Genomic DNA, 5965 nt, shown 5'->3' with positions numbered 1-5965 from the left:
AAAAAAAAAAAAAAAAAAAAAAAAAAAAAATGTAGATCTGGTTATTAGAATAAAATATATCTCCTGCTTTATTTCACAATACTCTCAATTTGGCTCTCCCTTCTGTATTTATGCTTGTTGTTCTTTTACTTTGTCAAACACATCTTCTCATTCTTTGACATTTGCATCTGTTCATCACTTGGCTTATGGACTAACCTCCCATTCCTACAAACTCCAGCTTCCTCCTCTGGCTAACTCCTTTAAGTCTCAAGTAAAGTACATAATATTCAGTGAGGTCTTCCTGAGCACCAGATATCATTCCTACATGCTCCTTTAGAGGCATAATAATTTGAGTTACTAATTAAAATATTATTTTCCTCCCCTCTGCCTATTGCCTTACCCTCACCATTCACATTCGAGCCATAATGCATAGACTGCTGTTTATCCCTGATGGTTGCTGTTGGAGTGTACTCAGATGTATGATGCAGGTTCTTAGATTCCGTACTTAAAATTTAATAGTGCATAAATATTTTAGAATCTTTTTTCCCCTGCCTATTTATTCTAAACTAGATAAACAATTTTGAAACCTCTACTCTCACAGTCTTCCCCAACTTAGTTGATGGACATGCTATCGTTTCAGTTACTTAGAACAAAACCTTTAATTCCTCTCTTTCTCTCACAGCCCACATCTAACCCTCAGCAACTTGTGTCGCTATCTTTAAAATAGATCTATATTCCAACATTTATTACTTCCTGTACTCATGCCTTAGTCCAAGCCACCGTCTGCTCTTGCTGAAATACTGTAATTGTCGCATCATTGGTTTCCCTGCTTCTGTCTTGGACTCATCTTTTCCCATCAATCCTTTCTGCATACAGCACTCAGAATGATCTTTTAAAGATAAGTCAGACATCACTCATCTGCTCAAAACATTCAATCACTTCTGTTCTTTCCCTGAATAAAATTCAATACCTTACAGTGACTGTAAGACCTGATATAATCTGGCCTCTTGTTACTTTTGTAATATGATCTTCTACTCCTCTTCACACCACTTCACTCCACTCCACTGGTTGGTGCTGTTCAGTAATGAGGGTGGTAGGGGAGGTGGCGGGGATGACGTAATGAGGCTAATTCTGCAAATTCAAGAAGAATTGCAAACTCCATTCAGCTACTGCTATGGGAAGACTTTGCTGCTGCTGGGGTGAAGAAATAATTGTTGGAGTAATGCTACCAGGAATCAAACAAGAAGAATTTTCCACCTCCTCCTCTAGCCTCCTTACTGTTCTTAGACTACTTCTACCATACTTTACTTCAGGGCCTTTGCACTTATTATTATACTGCCTGCCTGAAACACTCTTTGCACTTATTATTATACTGCCTGCCTGAAACGCTCTTTGCACTTATTATTATACTGCCTGCCTGAAACACTCTTTCTACAGATGGTTCACTTCCTCACTTAATTCAGGTCTTAACTCAGATGTCTCCTTATCAAAATGGTCTTCTCAAAACTGAAAAAAGAAATGAATAAAGAACTAAATAAATGAAGAGCTATGCTATGTTCATAGATAGAAACGCTTAAAATTGTTAGGATATTAATTCTCTCCAAATTTATCTACAGTTTTAATGTAATTCCTATCAAAATTCCAGCAAGATTTTTTATAGATAATGACAAGATGATTCTAAAATGTACATGAAAAGACAAAGAAAATAGAATGATCAAAAAATTACAAATAAGANAAAAAAAAAAAAAAAAAAAAAAAAAAAAAATGTAGATCTGGTTATTAGAATAAAATATATCTCCTGCTTTATTTCACAATACTCTCAATTTGGCTCTCCCTTCTGTATTTATGCTTGTTGTTCTTTTACTTTGTCAAACACATCTTCTCATTCTTTGACATTTGCATCTGTTCATCACTTGGCTTATGGACTAACCTCCCATTCCTACAAACTCCAGCTTCCTCCTCTGGCTAACTCCTTTAAGTCTCAAGTAAAGTACATAATATTCAGTGAGGTCTTCCTGAGCACCAGATATCATTCCTACATGCTCCTTTAGAGGCATAATAATTTGAGTTACTAATTAAAATATTATTTTCCTCCCCTCTGCCTATTGCCTTACCCTCACCATTCACATTCGAGCCATAATGCATAGACTGCTGTTTATCCCTGATGGTTGCTGTTGGAGTGTACTCAGATGTATGATGCAGGTTCTTAGATTCCGTACTTAAAATTTAATAGTGCATAAATATTTTAGAATCTTTTTTCCCCTGCCTATTTATTCTAAACTAGATAAACAATTTTGAAACCTCTACTCTCACAGTCTTCCCCAACTTAGTTGATGGACATGCTATCGTTTCAGTTACTTAGAACAAAAACCTTTAATTCCTCTCTTTCTCTCACAGCCCACATCTAACCCTCAGCAACTTGTGTCGCTATCTTTAAAATAGATCTATATTCCAACATTTATTACTTCCTGTACTCATGCCTTAGTCCAAGCCACCGTCTGCTCTTGCTGAAATACTGTAATTGTCGCATCATTGGTTTCCCTGCTTCTGTCTTGGACTCATCTTTTCCCATCAATCCTTTCTGCATACAGCACTCAGAATGATCTTTTTAAAGATAAGTCAGACATCACTCATCTGCTCAAAAACATTCAATCACTTCTGTTCTTTCCCTGAATAAAATTCAATACCTTACAGTGACTGTAAGACCTGATATAATCTGGCCTCTTGTTACTTTTGTAATATGATCTTCTACTCCTCTTCACACCACTTCACTCCACTCCACTGGTTGGTGCTGTTCAGTAATGAGGGTGGTAGGGGAGGTGGCGGGGATGACGTAATGAGGCTAATTCTGCAAATTCAAGAAGAATTGCAAACTCCATTCAGCTACTGCTATGGGAAGACTTTGCTGCTGCTGGGGTGAAGAAATAATTGTTGGAGTAATGCTACCAGGAATCAAACAAGAAGAATTTTCCACCTCCTCCTCTAGCCTCCTTACTGTTCTTAGACTACTTCTACCATACTTTACTTCAGGGCCTTTGCACTTATTATTATACTGCCTGCCTGAAACACTCTTTGCACTTATTATTATACTGCCTGCCTGAAACGCTCTTTGCACTTATTATTATACTGCCTGCCTGAAACACTCTTTCTACAGATGGTTCACTTCCTCACTTAATTCAGGTCTTAACTCAGATGTCTCCTTATCAAAATGGTCTTCTCAAAACTGAAAAAAGAAATGAATAAAGAACTAAATAAATGAAGAGCTATGCTATGTTCATAGATAGAAACGCTTAAAATTGTTAGGATATTAATTCTCTCCAAATTTATCTACAGTTTTAATGTAATTCCTATCAAAATTCCAGCAAGATTTTTTATAGATAATGACAAGATGATTCTAAAATGTACATGAAAAGACAAAGAAAATAGAATGATCAAAAAATTACAAATAAGAAGGAAAAACTTGTAGAACCACACTATCCAATTTCATGAGTCACTATAAAGCTACAGTAATTAAGACTGTGGTACTAGCATAAGGATATACATATAGATAAGTGGAGTGGAATAGAGAGCCCAGAAATAAATACACAAATATGGTTGCCTGATTTTTGACAAAAGCACACAATTTCCGTTGAAATAGTCATTTCCATAAATAGTGATGGAATAATTGGATGTTCATATGACAAAAAGGAACCTCAGCATATACTTCATAGCTTATATAAAAATTAACTAAAATAAATCATAAGTCTAAATGTAAAACCTAAAGCCATAAAACTTCTAGAAGAAAACAGGAGAAAATCTCTATGAATTTGATTATCAATGTTGTGTGTTTTTTTTTTTTTTTTCATTAAAAAACATGCTGATATGATTTGGCTGTATCCCCACCCAAATCTCCTCTTGAACTGTAGTTCCCATAAGCCCTACATGTTGTAGGAGAGACCCAGTGGGAAGTAGTGGAATCATGGGGGTGGTTACTTCCATGCTGCTCCCATGATAGTGAGTGAGTTCTCACAAGATCTGATTTATAAGGGGCTTTTCCCCTTTTTGTTTGGAACTTCTCTTTTCTGCTGCTGCGTGAAGAAGGATGTGTTTGCTTCCCCATTTGCTTCTGCCATGATTGTAAGGTTCCTGAGGCTTACCCAGCCTCTGTGGAACTGTGAGTCAATTAGACCTCTTTCCTTTATAAATTATGCAGACTTGGGTTTGTCTTTATTATCGGTGTGAGAACAGACTAATACAGTACGTTGGTACCACGGAGAGTGGAGCACTGCTGTAAAAATATCCAAAAATGTTGAAGTGACTTTAAAACTGGGTAACAAGCAGAGGTTGGAACAGTTTGGTGGGCTCAGAAGGAGACAGGAGAATGTCAGAAAGTTTGGAATTTCCTAGAGACTTGTAGAATGGCTTTGACCAAAATGCTGATAGTGATATGGACAATGGTCCAGCTGAGGTGGTCTCAGATGGAGTTGCAGAACTTGTTGAGAACTGTAGTAAAGGTCATTCTTGCTATGCAAAGAGACTGACAGCATTTTGCCCCTGCCCCAGAGATCTGTGGAACTTTGAACTTGAAAGAGGTGATTTAGGGTATCTGGTGAAAGAAATTTCAAAGCAACAAAGCATTCAAGAGGAAGCAGAGCATAAAAGTTTGGAAAATTTGCAGCCTGCCAATGCTATAGAAAAGAAAACCCCATTTTCTGGGGAGAAATTCAAGCTGGCTGCAGAAATTTGCATAAGTAACGAGGAGTCAAATGTTACTTACCAAGACAATGGGGAAGACATCTCCAGGATATGTCAGAGACATTCATAGCAGTGCCCCACCCCACCCCATTACAGGCCCAGAGCCTAGGAGGGAAAAATGGTTTCGTGGGCTGGGCCCAGGCCATCCCTACTGTGTACAGCCTTGGGATATGGTGCCCTGCATCCCAGATGCTTGAGCACCAGCCTTGGCTAAAAGAGGCCAATGTACAACTCAGGCCACTGCTTCAGAGGGTGCAAGCCCCAAGCCTTGGAAGCTTACACATGGTGTTGGGCCTGTGGGTGTGCAGAAGTCAAGAACTGAGGTGTGGGAACCTCTGCCTAAATTTCAAAGGAGGTGTGGAAAGGCCTGGATGTCCAGGCAGAAGTCTGCTGCACAGGGGAGCCCTCATAGAGAACCTCTGCTAGGGCAGTGCACAAGGGAAAGGTGGGGTTGGACCCCCAACAAAAAGTCCCCACCAGGGCACTGCCTAGTGGAGCTGTGTGAAGAGGGCCACTGTCTCCAGACCTCAGAATGGTAGATCCACTGACAGCTTGCACTGTGCACCTGGAAAAGCCACAGACACTCCATGCCAGCCTGCGAAAGCAGCCAGGAGGGGGGCTATACCCTGCAAAGCCACGAGGATGGAGCTGCCCAAGGCCATGGAAACCCACCTCTTGCATCAGTGTGACCTGGATGTGAAACATGGAGTCAAAAGAGATCATTTTGAAACTTTAAGGTTTAATGACTACCCTGTTGGATTTCAGACTTGAATAAGGCCTGTGGCCCCTTTGTTTTGGCCAATTTTTCCCATTTGGAATGGGTGTATTTACCCAATGCCTGTATCCCCTATTGTATCTAGAAGTAACTAACTTGCTTTTGATTTTACAGGCTCACAGGTGGAAGGGGCTTGCCTTGGACTTGGACTTTTGAGTTAATGTTGGAATGAGTTAAGACTTTGGGGAACTGTTGGAAGGGCATGATTGTGTTTTGAATTGTGAGGACATAAGATTTGGGAGGAGCCAGGGGTAGAATGATATGGTTTGGCTGTGTCCCCACCCAAATCTCATCTTGAACTGTAGTTCCCATAATCCCCATGTGTCATGGGAGGGACCTGGTGGAAGGTAATGGAATCGTAGGGGTGATTATCTCCATACTGCTCTCATGATAGTGAGTGAGTTGTCATGAAATTCTGATAGTTTTACAAGGGGCTATTTTTTTTTTTTTTTTTTTTTTTTTTTTTTTTTTTTTTTT

The sequence above is a fragment of the Rhinopithecus bieti genome, unplaced genomic scaffold, assembly GCF_001698545.2.
Source record: "Rhinopithecus bieti isolate Rb0 unplaced genomic scaffold, ASM169854v2 scaffold_6380, whole genome shotgun sequence".
Taxonomy (NCBI): Eukaryota; Metazoa; Chordata; class Mammalia; order Primates; family Cercopithecidae; genus Rhinopithecus; species Rhinopithecus bieti.
Note: the sequence above shows the minus strand (reverse complement) of the source record.